Genomic DNA, 16,799 nt, shown 5'->3' with positions numbered 1-16,799 from the left:
TAAAAATGAAACTTTGAACTTGGTTTTCTCCTCTAATAATAAACCTATGCTGGTGAAATAAATTACACAACAGTTCCCCGAGCACACTTTATCAATCTAAACCAATTCATTGTTTCTCTTTAGTGTCCCTTTAAGTGCGAACACAGGCCGACGAAACTGCGTACTTTTTAACGTGAAAGTGTTTTATGCCGGGGTCCACCAAGTACTTCTGTTACGGATATGGCGTTGATAAAACGGACGCCAATGGGTGTGATATAAAAATCCACAGCATATCTACGGGGTGAATGATGAAGAATGGGGCGAAGCTCCAGAGGGAATCATCGGTAAACCGTGAATCTTCCGTGAATTCTGCCCGGTACATCATCAACGACGTGAGATCGGACACGTTTATACTAAAGGATCGATGAGAGTCATGGCGACTTGCAGCTCACATTAATTTTACGTGTGCGCTGTGATTTGTATTGTTTAATCACGCGCGGGAGAAATCACACACAGGCACTACCTTGGAGGTCAAAAATCAGAGCATCTCCCGCTAAAGGGGACCATGAGGCTATGCGGAGCAGCGTTTCGGCATGTAGAACCCGGCATGTAGAACCCGGATTGAACTCCGCTATGAGATACTTCACATCTAAAAACGCCATCTAGCATGCATTCACCCAACCGCCATATTGCACACATCTCTATGAGACAGCGCCATCTAGTATATCGTCACCCAACTACAGTTTGCATGCATCTCTATGGGACAGCGCCATCTAGTGAATGATACGGGAGACGCGACGGCGGGGGAACGCCGGACGGAGCGACGACCGACCAGGTGATGCTATAAGAAGCTTCGCCCCTAAAAACCAAGAAAAAGATAAGCCGCTGGGAATCGAATCCACGACCTTGCGCCCGCCACGTTAAGCGCCCTACACTCAGCCAATCAAGCTACCTTCGGAGATACTGGACACTTCACGAACGCGCCTTATATCTTTCACACATTCTCTTTTGCACGGTGCTCTCTGTTGACGGTGCAGGTAGACCGGGCGGTGCCGCTGTCTGTGAGAGGTGAAGCGAAGTAATGCGTCATGATCGACACTTACTAGTGCTTACTCCGAGATTGCATGCGATATCGGAGGACATAGTTAAAGTGTCTCGATACCAGCGAGGGACGCTGCCCGAGGCACCCTAGACACAGTGACGTTCTTTGCCTTTCGCTTCGTGTTAGCGTGCGCCGGCTCATCGGAATAGTGCAGCTTCCACATGCACCAAAGGGATTTCTCCGCTGACGACTGCTTCGATTGCGAGAGCACCGACTAACAAAACTGCTGAAACACGCGTTGCAGAAAGACACGATTTCGACGGGCGAATGTCGTGCCTTGGTGGGGCGAGAGAGAGGCCATCGGGACGCACGCGTTTGCGGCTCAAGCTACGAAGCTCTGCATCCCGTGTTGCTGAAGCGCAGTGTGGTGGTGTATGCATGAGCACAGGCGTCAGTTGCCCATTACTAGAAAGCGCACACCGTGCCGTTTCTCTCCTTAACTGACGACGTTTTGAATAAGTGCATATCGGGTACCAGTAATCATGAGCTTGTTGGTATCACCTTCACGCGCGATTCACGATTCGCTGTGTCCAAATATATGTTCACAACTTCACCTGCCACAACAGTTTAATTATGATCATGGGCATTAGTCGTCGCGATGGAGACATGCAACTAGGCGTCAATATGGGTGCATCTACATCGAACGGTGCTATGGCTGCCAAATACGAATATACATTTTACAAGCTCTCATATATCACTACACAATAAGCAGTGCTAGTAGTAATAGTAGTACACAAAAAAAGGAACATAGGCACAAGGCGTTTCATACGACTGACAAAGGCCTCTGTACCTGATGTTCGCAACACATACAGATTTCTTGTACATATGCACAATCAAAAAAGTTTTTACACAACATGAAACCACTTAAGCGCTAACAAAGGAGTACTGTAATCAACACAAGAAACACATGACACACTTAAGATGCTGCTTAATATACTATTTCTGTTAAGACACATTTCACTTACGTGTTGTAACAATTCCTATGACGGAGGGATCAGCCATGTTTTTTTTATGGATGTTCGCTTAGCGAATTCAGCAACGACCCGGATTTTAACCGGGTCGGGATGAATTCCATCCTTAGATACGACATAGCAAAGTATCGTGAGTTTCCGTGCAGTAGACACGCACTTCAAATTTAGTTGGATGTCGGCGTTTGATATGCACGTCAAAACACGCCGGAGTTTAGGAGAACGGTGATTTGGGCAAGTTGGTTTGTATTGATCTTGAAAACAGCGCATACACCTTCGTCTTCGTCCTAGTGTGTATGCGCTGTTTGCAATGAACACCAGAATTGTTCGAGGTGCGTCGTGAATTGGGAAACGAAAGCAACGACGTCGTCAAGATAGCACAAACATGCGTGCGACTTCAATCCTCGCAGAACTATGTCCATTATGGGCTCAAATGTCGCGGCTGCATTACAAAGTCCAGAAGTCATGACGTTAAATTCGTACAGGCCATTGGGCATAAAGAAGGTTGTTTTCGGCCGATCGATTTCTGCCATGGGCACTGGCTGGGTACTGGCTCAGGGTACTGGCAGTTCAGGGTACTGGCTGAACGCAAATCCAGAGGTGTAAAGAATTCAGCTCCTTGCAGGCTGTCAAATGCGTCTTCCATGCGCGGTAGGGGATAAACGTCCTTGCGAGTGATCGTGTTCAGCCGCCAATATTGGCGGCGAGGAGTTACGGAGTCGCCCTATATCGGACGCGCCTCGATTGCGTGCTAGTCAGGATGCCGCCGGCGCGCGCCCCGTAGGTTTTGCTGTCGGCCCTCTACAGAATCACCTCGCGGAAGCCCTCTGGGACATTTCTGCGGGTACTTTCGAAAAGAAATATGTTCTTCCCTGTCAAAAGAATAATTTTCGACGAACTGAAAGCACAAGACAGTCTACAGCCGCTGTCTCTCTGTAGAAAACCGAGCACCCGCTTCACGCGGTGATTTCTGCATGTATGCTCGTACTGATGGTTTCGCTTTTGCTACGAGCGCGTTTTGGCACCGTGCTGTGAACTTTAGGCCGCAAAATCTGATAATTTTTGAGTACACAAACAACTACTGTCTCGCGGACGCTATCAGAGCAGTTCAAAAACAATTTCGTTAGAACTACGGCTTCGGTCCACCTATGGCAACTTTGTGATGTGGCGTCCCGACAATTCAGTGTTTTTTTTTTTTTTTCGGTCTAAATTCGCGTACGTTTTAATGTCATTTGACAAGTTGTCTCGCAGTGCGTATTGATCGGCCTTCTCAGCGGGCAAATGCCGCTGCTTCTGTTTCTTTATTCAGTGCATTGGTTTCGTTTGGTGCTCACACAAAACGTGAGCAAATACGACGCCTTTTTTAATGCTCCCTAATTATCGTTCCGTTTTCATTCCAGTGAACTTGCCGCTCTCTGTCATCAACAAATTCATAGACCAAAGCTTCACCACTTCGAGATTGCTAGTGGAAGGAGTAGTCTACGAGACCTAGTATGGTAGTAGCATGCAATGTCAAGGAAAAGAAAGAAAATACAGTAACGTTCGCCGGACTTGTTCTGCAAACGTCGGCTGTGAACTAGGACCCACGTTAACTTGAAATAGCGGTGAAGAAAATAGAAGTTATTGCAGCAGCCAGCAGCCGCAAAACAAGATAGTAAATATTTGACGAGTACCCCAGCAATCTGGGCAGCAGTGTCGTGTTTAACGCCAACAGGATAGGATCTTTCCCACGTAAATAAATGAGGCTCCAAGAAAATACATGGGGTTGGAGAGGCCCAACGCCAGTTGGAGAGTGACACAAATAAATTTGGGACATAGTGTTTGCGTCAGGGGAACGGAAGCTTGACTGAAAAAAATGTTATTGCCAACAGAAATGCAGCACACAGCCGCAGCATTTGACTCTCTCGCTATGTACGTCCACCAGCAAACGTCGCGTAGCTTATGAAGGCGAAAGCCAGATGCCTCTTCAAACGGGAAGATTGACCGTCGCGGCGTCAAGACGAGTGACGCAAAAAATAATCGCCACGTGATGAGGTCAACATATGACGTCATCGTGACGTCACATACATCCTAAATTTTAACTTCATTATGAAATCACCATGACGTGACATAACGCGATGTCACATGATGACGTATTCACACGACAAGGTCCGTTTGCATTGCCTCCGTGATCGGTGATGGCGTTATCAATGACTTCATCACGACGTCACAGATCGCCAAAATATGTAGCGTCATTATGACGCCACATAACGTGACGTCACATGACGTATTCACCGTCATGGTCGCTTTGCATTGCCTCGGTGATCGGTCACGGAGGCCGTGCAGAACCGCGTTAGGTGCAGAACGCTTTTGGATGGGGGCGCGGGAGAATCATTACATCGACTGACAAGAAGAAGAAGATGGCTTTCGCCTTCCAGTCATCTTTGGCGAATGCATAAGGCACCCTGTGAGTTTTTTAATTGAACGCATCTAAACAATGACTTGCGCATCTGCAGCCGATTTTGTGTATGCTGAGCACGGGGCCGACGATCAAGAGGTCGCACGGGAGGGTTCTGAGATGGTATCGCACGTGGTAAAATGTAGCGCCTTTTCCATTCTGTGGCAGATAAGCATCATTTGCCCGCGGGAAGCGCGCGTGAGCCATCGTCTTAGTGCGCGCTGTCTGCTACTCATCGAACATCGCAGGCCCGACGCAGTAACGAAAGTCTTCGTCGCGCAAGTGCTTGTTGCACACAAGACTCGTAGCCGATGGCTACTTGCCAGTTCTTAGCTTTACAACCCATGCTTCACGCAGTTTCTTGTCCCGCGGTTACCTGTGCAGGCTGGCACTGGGCTGCGCTGCGTAAGCCCGGCACTGCGGCACCGAGCGGTAGAGCCCCATGTTCGTCGCCTTCGGAGGCAGCCACTCTATTAAAAATGGTTTCAATTGAGCAGAAAATGCGAGAAAACTTGAGTATTCGAACAGACCGTAATGCATGTGGTATTTTAACTCGTTTTGAAAGCACGCGGCAGCGCACCACAAGCAGCCGACGCGGCCGCTGAGACCACGTGATCCTGCCAAGCACGTCATGCCGACGGTAGCGCCGGCGTTTCCAGTGGTGGGCCTCGAAGCCAATACCACGTAAAGCTATGCGGACCCGTCCTTCATAACAGCGAAGGTCTTTAGCAAATCGTTCCTTGTGTGTGGATCCAGAAAACTACCATAATCATAAACGGGTATGTGTCACAGAAATTGGGTAAATCTCACTACTCACCACTGGTCGACTAAAAAAGAACGCAACAGTTAGCCCAACACATGGCTGTGAAGAAACAGATATGTGCAAGAGAAATTGTTCAAATCGCACGACTCACTACTCGTCCACTAAATATAAGGAATGCAACAGTTAGCCCAACAAATGACTGCGAAGCGATGGCGGCGAGCCGAGGATCCCGAGTACGTACAACCAGAGAATACTAGGGAACGGGAAAGGCAACGGCGGCTGCGAGAAGACCCCGAAGCGATGGAAGGCCTACGCCATTGACGACGTACGCGTAGATCTATGGGAGCTGCGAACGCTTGGTTTCAGTGCGAGTTTCTGTCTCTGCAATTTGGTAAAGCGTATCGTGTCTGTGACTCTTTTTGGTTTAAGTTGAACCTCTCTGCACTGCGAATCCACGTAGAAACGGCGTAGTTTGATCAAGCGACAATCTAGAAGCAACCCAGAACCTGCATCACCTAGCTAAGGCCTAGAAACAACAAGGAATTATACCAGCCGAAAACAGACGAACACAGGAAACGGTTAAGGAGACAGGAAAGCGGCTAGCCGCTTTCCTGTCTCCTTCACCGTTTCCTGTGTTCGTCTGTTTTCGGCTGGTATAATTCCTTGATGCAATGCACCAACTAGCCCAACAACGAGTTCTGCTAGCCTAGAAACAACCTAGAAGCAACCAGGTTAGACTTCAGAATCTTCAACTTTCGCTGTTTCAAGCTTCGCGTGGCTTAGTGCAAGCTTCAACAAATTTGTTGTAAGAAGGATGGCAGGAGATGCCCATAGACTTTTCGAAGGTCGAATGACTTGGCGCCGTAGCATGTCGTCAACTTGTTCGTTGATCACACGACGTTCTGTCGGAGAAACGCGATACGGGCGCTGGCGCACTGGTGGTGGGGAGCCGATGTCGATGTGATGCGTTACTGTTCACGTCCGGCCCAGGGAAGGTTGCCCCACTTTGAAAGAAGAACGAAATTCTTCCAACAAGCGCATCAACTGGGAATGCTGGTCCGGTGTATGTAGGATCCAAATACATCGCAGGGCAGCGAGGCCGATGCAGAGATCGCACTAAGATGAAGGCAGCTTGCACAGTACGCGCCCTCGGGCACCGCAGTACCTCGCTCGTCGTCGATAGCTTTCACGGTGCCAATGCTTTTCCCTCTTAGACGCACAATAGGGTTTACAAAACGGTTGCAAAAGAAAAATGGTCCAGTGTCTTTTGTGATGTCCACGGTCGCGAAAGGTAGCAACAAGCCCTTCCGTGCAGGGGCGCAGCCAAGAGAGGGGCTGGGGGGGGGGGGTTCCAACCCCTCCCGAAGTTTTTCTGTTTTGCTTGCATATATATACACGCACACATACAAACACACGCACGAACATACATAAAGCATGGTTGAACCCCCCTCCCCCCCGAGAAAAATTTCTGGCTACGCCCCTGCTTTCGTGCGAGAAAGAGGTCACACGGCGAAAATTAAGCAACGGCGTCCGAGAGGCCACTGCGGTACATGAACACAACCATTGACGCGTTTGGAGGAACGTGGGTGTCGGCTTTGACGATTTCCTGAAATGCGGCGGAGTGTCGATGGTTGTCCAATCTAAGAGCCGCGAGAGTTCTATTTGGGACCGTGCGCAGTTGATAACGGCATTGTGGCACGAAAGGAATCCCAGCCGAGGATAACATCTTGTGAACATTATTAAGTGATGGTAAAATCGATGGTGTACACAGCGTCCTCAATGTCGACACGAGCAGTGCAAGACGCTAAGGGGTGAATTGTGCCGTGCACTGGCTGTGGGGAGAGACCGTCCAGAAAGGGCTGTCGTGACTTTGTGAAGTAAGCGCGAAAATTTGGCCTCCGTAACACATACGGCGGCTCCTGCGTCCACGAGGGCAGATGCGCGAACATCTTAAACTTTTCTGTCACATCAAATTGTTGCTGCATGTGAATAATATGGTGTGCAAAATATTTAAACACTGGGAACCCAAAATCATGCGCCTAGCGTACTTCGAAATAAGCACTTGGAGAAACGTACTTGGAGGGATATACTTCAATCAGAGATTGCTGTTACAATTCATAACTTTATCTTGCGGCTTTATACCTACAAACATTGAAGATGTACCGTGATTTAATAATATTATCTGGTGTTTACCGTCCCCAAACCACAATATGATTATGAGAGACGCCGTAGTGGAGGGCTCTGGAAATTTCAACCACCTGGGCTTCTTTACGTGCACATAAACCTAACTACACGGGCCTCAAACATTTTCGCCTCCACCGAAAATGCAGCCGCCGCGGCCGGGATTCGATCCTGCGACCTTGGGGTCAGCAGTCGAGCGCCATAACCACTAGACCACCGTGGCGGGGCGATGTACCATGATTTCTAATCAGCCGTACAAGAAAAATCTTATGACTTGCAGCGTAGCAAATTTAATCGTTGCCGGTCATTATGAGGCAGTACAATGGAATGCGTCGTTCGGTTCAGACTCTCCGAAGTTCATGTGCCACAGATATTGAAATGCTTCACAGAGAATCGGTCGTTGCAAACTGGTGTCATCAGAAATTGAGCGTCAGAATGTCGGCTGATGCCATCAATCGAAGTTGACTAGTGCTGCAGTTTAGTACTCAGGCTAGCACTTGCCTTCTTTATAAATTCTTGCTGTTCTGTTTGTAACTGCAAAGTATCTTCAGTATACATGCCTATTGCAATTATTACTTCAGTGCTTATACATATAGGCTGACTGCTCCTGCAAGATGTCTTGGGTGATTTTAAAATCGGAAGAACAATTAGCTTTACAGTTAAGGTGTTAGCTTCGTTTGGTGGCGGCATCGTCCTCACGAAGAAAATAGCTTTGAAACAAAATGTGTTTGCGCACACGTACAACACACAGTTCATCATTCCCTTCTATAAGGAATATGTCCGAAACAAGTATCGGAACCAAATATTTCATGATAAGGTATGATAGGCTCGTAGCGCTCCCTGCAGACGTTTCCCCGCAGGCTAGTGCTGTGCAAGCCGCGCTGATGGCAGTTCGTGACGTCGGGACATCACTAGCCTTTCATGTATAAAGACCCAGCGCACACAGGGTGTCGTAAAAATTACGCAGCATGATTTAAAAAAGAGAAGCGGGGTTACGTGAAGCAAACCTAGTGGATGTAGTGCCCAGTAGGCTGGAGCAGCCGCCACTAATTTTTTCGTTATTGAGGTTTAATTAATGATTCGTAATTGCATGTATAACTCGAGAAATACTTACGTAATAATCAAAATGTCAATGAGGCATATGTAGGCATGTTCAAATGACATCTAAATGTGCTATTTTGAACAACGTACTCACTGCGCGCTTATATAATTAAACCTGCTTAACGAAAAAAATAGGAGCGGCTACTCCAGTGCAGTAGGAAAATATTACAATGCTTGCTTCGCGTAACATCGTTCCTCGATTTTTAAACCGGTCTGCGTGCTAGTTGGGACACCCTGTATACCAATACAACCGTGTGTACTGCCGGTGGCTCAAATGTTGACAGTGAGAAATCAGACAAGAGGGACCGGGACTGTCGTTTATAATGATGACAGTTTTCTGACAGGTCGCACAAATTTCTGTGGCACATGCCCGTTTGTTGTGCTAACTGTTGTCTGCTGCATTTTTATTGGAATAGTGGTGAGTAGTGGGATTTACCAAATTTCTGTGACACATACAGAATAGGCCACGCAGGGCAGGCGACAAAGGATATGCCACACAAATTACGGCTGCCTCAAAAAGCTTCGCTGTTTAAAAAAAAAAACTTCGGCAGCATGCTACACTGTTGTGATGCTTGAAGGCGAAAGCGTGCTGCGTATACTTCGTAATGCAATTGTTCATACAATCGGGGACCAGGTCTTGCAAGACACAAGGAGCGGCCGAGTGAGAGACAGGCATCAAATTACCTTCACGCCATAATTCAATTGCACTGTTCCTCCCTCCCGGCCTGAAGCTGTTTGAGCCTGACGTGAAGTTGCAGTACCTCCTGGATCGGCCCACCATTGACTAAACGATGGTTTTACGTGATGACGTCACATATGTAGACAACGCGTAATGTCATGATGACGTTACAAGAAGCCGTTCCCTCTGCACACATCACTCGCGCAGAGAAGATCACGTAGAGAAGATCTTGCGAAGCCTCGCAAGGTCTCGCGCTGAAGTCTCGGGAAGGGTATCGCTAACGTAGGAGACTAAGGCTTTTACCTTAATTAAAGAAGTCACGCGCATACGAAACACCACGCTGCGCCTGAAAATGCACGCAGCTGCCAAGGCCACCTCGCAACTGCCAGATCATCGTGCCATTCAAAATAGCTATCGTTTTTTCTTCTCTATTTTCTTTTCACATGCTAATAGAGTATTATCACCCCTCTCAAGAGCTATGCATGCACGAGTGGGAATTTGCTGATCGTTTGTAAACAATACACTAATGTAAGCTCAGCTGTTACATCTTTTTTATGTTTTAGCGCTTCAGATATTCTACCATTCATAAAATTTAGATTTACAATCAGGCATGGCAGAAATACTCCTAAAAAGAAATTGATTCATTTAGTATTTACGTTTCTTGAACATTTCTTAATGTAAATATATCACATAAAAATTACAGCTGACAGAAAAAATGACATTAGATTACTATTACTTTTGAACAACATTGAAATTATATTGAAAATAACCAAATTCATTCAAAGTACGTTATGCAAGGTTTTAAATTCTTACGCTACAAGGCTCTTCTATGTGCCCGCCTCGTTCCAACTTCGAAGATTTGGCACTCGAGTTAACAAATCTTTGGTAATGTTTTTTTTCTTTACTGGTAATTTTTATGACATTGGGGGAGCGGACATGCAATACAGTAGACAAAACTAAACGGGAAAAATAATGAATTATCTTGAAATTACTCGCTTGAAGTAATTTATTACATTACTAAACTACCAGCCTACAAAAGTACTTCGGTACATTAAGCTTTAAAGCGAAAACTAACTTCATTCCTGGTCGATTCCACGAAAGATCGAAAAAGGGTGTATATTTGATCTTTCCGATTTTCCTGATAATTTTGTATGTTGTGCACATATGATTGCACAGCACGAAATCGCAGTTCGTTTTCAAATAAAAGTTTTTTTCAACACAGGAAAATTCGACAGGTGTCGCCGTTTGACGACGACCATTTTACGAAGAATGCGTTTTCGTAACTTCGGAACCATGCTGGCAGCTACTCAAGCTATATTTTACAAATATCTTCTTTTTGGCGGAAGTAGAAGTAAAGAGGAAATAGCTCTTATCATTTCATAGAATTCTGAATAAATTATGTATTTTTAAAAATTCACGAAAAACGCTGCGTTTTTGAAAATCAGTCAAATTTGGGACGCTATGGCTACTTCTGTGAACATCTTAGCTTGTTCATATTTGCAGTATGAATAGGCCTTTATGTGAATAATGAACCTCTGCATTTGTATTTCTCTAATAATATTCAAAGTAGTAAATTTTCATGCTCGAAACACCAAAAAGAGAAAAGTGCTCCTCCATTCAAAAATCTATAATAAAAAAAACCCAATCTCAATTTTGTTCAAAGTCCCCCAAAATGTTCTCAAAGGACTGCAGAATGATATTATGAAAAAACATGTTGCATCATTTTTATTAGAACAAAAGCAGAAAATGTCAAATATTGTGTTTCTAGAGCGTGGTGGCCACTGCGTAAAGGACATCTCTAGTAACAAGAAAATACAGTAACACGTCTTTTTTTCTTCTCTGAGCTTCGCTAAACAGCAGTAATGATCTATTGTTGGAAAGTGGGAACTGTTTTGTAAAGAAAAAAAAGATCGTTCCAATTAAATGCATTTGCGACACCACTTACATTCCTCGTCGACTGGCAGCACGGACATTTTCATTCCTCTGGATAATTTTTTTTTAGTAAATGCGCTTATATAAAAGTAACGAAGCTAAACGCGAAATATGTGTAGCTGAGTCGATCATGCATTGTAAGAATGTGAGAAATCGCAAATGGCTGCAGTGGTGAACGGCGAGTACCGCAGTGCAACCTAAGCACAGCAGCCACACATTGTTTGCCAGGCTTTGTCGCTATGCACGAGAAAAAGCTGGGGTGTCGATTGCATTGGTTACACGATACATTTTTCACCGCTCGTCGCTCTCCCGCCCGGTCTCTGGATCCGCACAGTGCGGATCGTGTGGCCCGCGCTACAAGCACTCGTGTAAACGGAGTAGCATGCGTTAGGCGGACAGGTGCAAAGGACGGCGCGATGGACGCCCGCCTGAGCAGACGACAGCAACGAGTACGGCTGTGCCAGTCAGCCAAACACCACCTGAGATAGAAGTTAAGCATCCAAATTGTGCTTCACTTTGATGCGGTCACTGTCCTACGCTCTGAATGTGGCTATGGGTAGGCGTTATAGCCATGGCCGAGATTTTGTACGGACTGCCTCATGGTGCACAAAAAGAAAATTCCGCTGCAGCAGAATTTTCGTTACGTAGAAGATATCGGATCGAGACTCTTTTGCGGAGGGTCATGAAGCAGGATGCGCGCTCAATTCAAGAGGGAAACCAGATCTGCCAGCACTCCTTCAAGAGAAAGGAGGATATGCAAAACAAAGCAGATGCAATGCAAACAAAATGTGTTTTGTCCGTGGCCAGAACTGCTGCCACCAATCTTCACGTAATCGATTATTTTTAAACTCTGCATTGATCACATAAGGTTTGACAACGTACACATTTGGGCCAACAAAAACCACACCTCTTGGCGACCGCTCTCCAGAAATTCATTTCCATTCATGAAGAGACCTTGGCTTTTATACCAATCTCTCAATTCTGGCACAGCACATCATCATAAGAGACGCATGGAGAGAATGCGTTCTTTAGCATTCAAGATATGAATTATACTCAACTGAAATAGATGAAAGAAAAGGAGGCTACAACTGAAAGTGCATACTGTGGACTGAGGGATGTCTAACACTGGCGTGAAGACGCAAACCACGCGAATGCATTTAATTGGAACGGTCTTTTTCTTTACAAAACAGTTCCCAATTTCCGACCATAGATCATTACTGTTGTTTAGCGAAGCTCAGAAAAGAAAAAAAGACGTGTTACTGTATACTTTTTTGTTACTAGAGATGTCCTTTGCGCAGTAGCCACCACGCTCTGGAAACACAATGTTTGACATTTTCTGCTTTTGTTGTAATAAAAATGATGCAACATGTTTTTTCATAATATCATTCTGCAGTCCTTTGAGAACATTTTGGGGGACTTTGAACAAAATTGAGATTGGGTTTTTTTATTATAGATTTTTTAATGGAGGAGCACTTTTCTCTTTTTGGTGTTTCGAGCATAAAAATTTACTACTTTGAATATTATTAGAGAAATACAAATGCAGAGGTTCATTATTCACATAAAGGCCTATTCATACTGCAAATATGAACAAGCTAAGATGTTCACAGAAGTAGCCATAGCGTCCCAAATTTGACTGATTTTCAAAAACGCAGCGTTTTTCGTGAATTTTTAAAAATACATAATTTACTCAGAATTCCATGAAATGATAAGAGCTATTTCTTCTTTACTTCTACTTCCGCCAAAAAGAAAGATATTTGTAATATATAGCTTGAGTAGCTGCCAGCATGGTTCCTAAGTTACGAAAACGCATTCTTCGTAAAATGGTCGTCGTCAACCGGCGACACTTGTCGAATTTTCCTGTGTTGAAAAAAATTTTATTTGAAAACGAACTGCGATTTCGTGCTGTGCAGTCATATGTGCACAACATACAAAATTATCAGGAAAATCGGAAACATCAAATATACACACTTTTTCGATCTTTCGTGGAATCGACCTCCTGCAATTCATTTACTGTGATTTCATTACTGCCAAGTCTGATTACATTATATAAGTTTGGTGCAACGTAACAACTTTCTTTATTATTTCGACCTGGCATTTATTTTTTGTTCTGATTTTTGCTGAGTGTTCTAGAGACTGTAGCCACCGTAAACAAATATTCTCCCTCTAAATCCCACTGCCGTAATTCTTTCTCTCCAATGCTACAGATTAAAAATGACGTGTCCCTTGTCTCAAAAAGGATTTGTAAGTTCTAAAGCAACTGCATAGCAATAATAGAGTACAGCTAGAAGTAAAACATTCTCCTCAAGTCGCATATGTTCATTGTAAGTGGCCTTGGCAGCACCGGAGAGACAAGAATGCTAAACCCTGTCTGCTTCGTTCGGCTACACAACAGGCCGATAACGGCATTACTCCGCCGGAACATGCTGCTTGGTGTTTGGACGTGCGCAAGTTTCATGAAATCTACGGATCTACGGAACGGGCAATTGTCGCCGAAGGTGCATGGACAGCGAAAGCCCTAGGATCATCGACATCAACCCAGGGATCGGTTTCTTCGAGCCAGGATGCTATCTGCGCCGTCAGTGGGCTTAGCAGCACCGGAGAGACAAGAATGCTAAACCCTGACTTGCTGTTTGCACAGGTTGGTGCGAAACGTTACTCTGACTATTCGAGATGACTGTCGTTGTCTTGTGGTGCTGCCGAGCCCACAGGCAATCAGTGTACTTGTTTCCGAGTGTTGGGAGGTGATATTGTTATTACTAGCGTGTAGCGGAGACGTGGAAACAAACCCTGGCCCTGAAACGCAGGAGCTGCTCTTGCAGCCGATAGAGGGGCAAAGGGAAATCAAAGCAGAAATAGCAGAAATGAAACAAAAAATTGTTAGTGCCGAAATGGCTTTATCCCAGATACCTGCACTGGTAAAAAGGGTAGAGGTGACTGAAACAGAATTATTAACTCTGCGATCCACAGTGGCGAAACTGATGAAAAAGGTTGACCAAATAGAGAATCACAGTAGAAGTAATAATACTGTAATCAGAGGCATTCCAGATGCGCAGAATGAGACAGAGCAAACTTTGAAGAAGGAAGTTGTAGTGGGAATTCTGCAGGGAAAACTGAATCTATCAGTTACAAGTGTCGAACGTATACATCGAATTGGAAAACCTTCTTCAAACGGACCAAGACCCATCATTCTGCGCCTGGGAAGCCTCACAGAAAAAAAGGACGTACTACGCAATCGCAATAAGCTCAAGGGCACGAATATTTTCATCAATGAGGACTTTTCGCATGATGTAAGAAGGAAAAGACAATGCCTGTGGAACAGCGCATTAGAAAACAGAAAAAAATCACAGCATATCCACGGAGTGAATGATGATGAGTGGGCGAAGCTGCGGAGGCACATCGGTAAACCGTGAATCTTCCGTGAATTCTGCCCAGTACATCATCACCGACGTGAGATCGGGCGCGTTTATACTAAAGGTTCGATGAGTTATGACGACTTGCAGCTCATTTTAATTTTACATATACGCTGTGAATTATCATTGTTCAGAAAACCATTGCTTTAGAAAACATCTGCCGTCTTTCGTTAAGCAGCTGGCGTCTTTTCGTTTTGCTTTAGAAACATCTGGCGTTCTTTCGTTTTGCTTTTAGAAAACATCTGGCGTCTTTCGTTGGTTTATTTCATCAATCAACGGCGTTTTGAACAAAATTTTTATTGTTTAATCACGCACAGGAGAAATCTCACCAGGCACTACCTTGGAGGTAAACAATGGCTGCTAATGGGAATGAGACACAGAAGAAGTCGGCTTTTAGCTAACACTTACACTTGTACTTCTACTAACGTTTCCTACTGGAACATACCAATGGCTGCTAATGGGGAATGAGAGACAGAAGAATTTGGCTTTTAGTTAACGCGCACGCTGCGAATTTTTTATTGTTCAACAACGCACAGAAAAAATCTCCCACCGGCACCACCTTGGAGGTCAAGATCTGGTACTAGCGTTACGACTGGTTACGCACTACTACGAGGGACGAACGGGTGCTGCCTTAAGGAGCTTCGCCCCTAAAAGAAAAGAGAAGGTTGCACTTCTGTATGATAAAATGAAGATAAACGGAGTGATGTACGCATTGGATGAAGCCACAAATCAACGCTATCGGGTGACTGACAGCTCGTCTAATACGGCTGCAAGAACCACTGCTTCCTTAAATGACTGACATACGCATCCGGGCAAGCTTCGGCTACTGAACGTCAATGCCCGTAGCCTTGTTAATAAGGCTTTAGAACTGGAGCGCGTTTTATTTGAGCATCACCCAGATATTGTATTTGTAACAGAAACTTCGCTACATGACAGCGCCCGAGATTGTGAAATATGCCCTCCAGGATATAACGTGATCAGAAATGACCGTAGTAGCAGGGGTGGGGGCGTTGCCATCTTTCTGAAATGCAGCCTCAAATACAGAAAAAATGACATTAGATTACTATTACTTTTGAACAACATTGAAATTATATTGAAAATAACCAAATTCATTCAAAGTACGTTATGCAAGGTTTTAAATTCTTACGCTACAAGGCTCTTCTATGTGCCCGCCTCGTTCCAACTTCGAAGATTTGGCACTCGAGTTAACAAATCTTTGGTAATGTTTTTTTTCTTTACTGGTAATTTTTATGACATTGGGGGAGCGGACATGCAATACAGTAGACAAAACTAAACGGGAAAAATAATGAATTATCTTGAAATTACTCGCTTGAAGTAATTTATTACATTACTAAACTACCAGCCTACAAAAGTACTTCGGTACATTAAGCTTTAAAGCGAAAACTAACTTCATTCCTGGTCGATTCCACGAAAGATCGAAAAAGGGTGTATATTTGATCTTTCCGATTTTCCTGATAATTTTGTATGTTGTGCACATATGATTGCACAGCACGAAATCGCAGTTCGTTTTCAAATAAAAGTTTTTTTCAACACAGGAAAATTCGACAGGTGTCGCCGTTTGACGACGACCATTTTACGAAGAATGCGTTTTCGTAACTTCGGAACCATGCTGGCAGCTACTCAAGCTATATTTTACAAATATCTTCTTTTTGGCGGAAGTAGAAGTAAAGAGGAAATAGCTCTTATCATTTCATAGAATTCTGAATAAATTATGTATTTTTAAAAATTCACGAAAAACGCTGCGTTTTTGAAAATCAGTCAAATTTGGGACGCTATGGCTACTTCTGTGAACATCTTAGCTTGTTCATATTTGCAGTATGAATAGGCCTTTATGTGAATAATGAACCTCTGCATTTGTATTTCTCTAATAATATTCAAAGTAGTAAATTTTCATGCTCGAAACACCAAAAAGAGAAAAGTGCTCCTCCATTCAAAAATCTATAATAAAAAAAACCCAATCTCAATTTTGTTCAAAGTCCCCCAAAATGTTCTCAAAGGACTGCAGAATGATATTATGAAAAAACATGTTGCATCATTTTTATTAGAACAAAAGCAGAAAATGTCAAATATTGTGTTTCTAGAGCGTGGTGGCCACTGCGTAAAGGACATCTCTAGTAACAAGAAAATACAGTAACACGTCTTTTTTTCTTCTCTGAGCTTCGCTAAACAGCAGTAATGATCTATTGTTGGAAAGTGGGAACTGTTTTGTAAAGAAAAAAAAGATCG

The sequence above is a fragment of the Rhipicephalus sanguineus genome, chromosome 6 (assembly GCF_013339695.2).
Source record: "Rhipicephalus sanguineus isolate Rsan-2018 chromosome 6, BIME_Rsan_1.4, whole genome shotgun sequence".
NCBI lineage: Eukaryota > Metazoa > Arthropoda > Arachnida > Ixodida > Ixodidae > Rhipicephalus > Rhipicephalus sanguineus.
Note: the sequence above shows the minus strand (reverse complement) of the source record.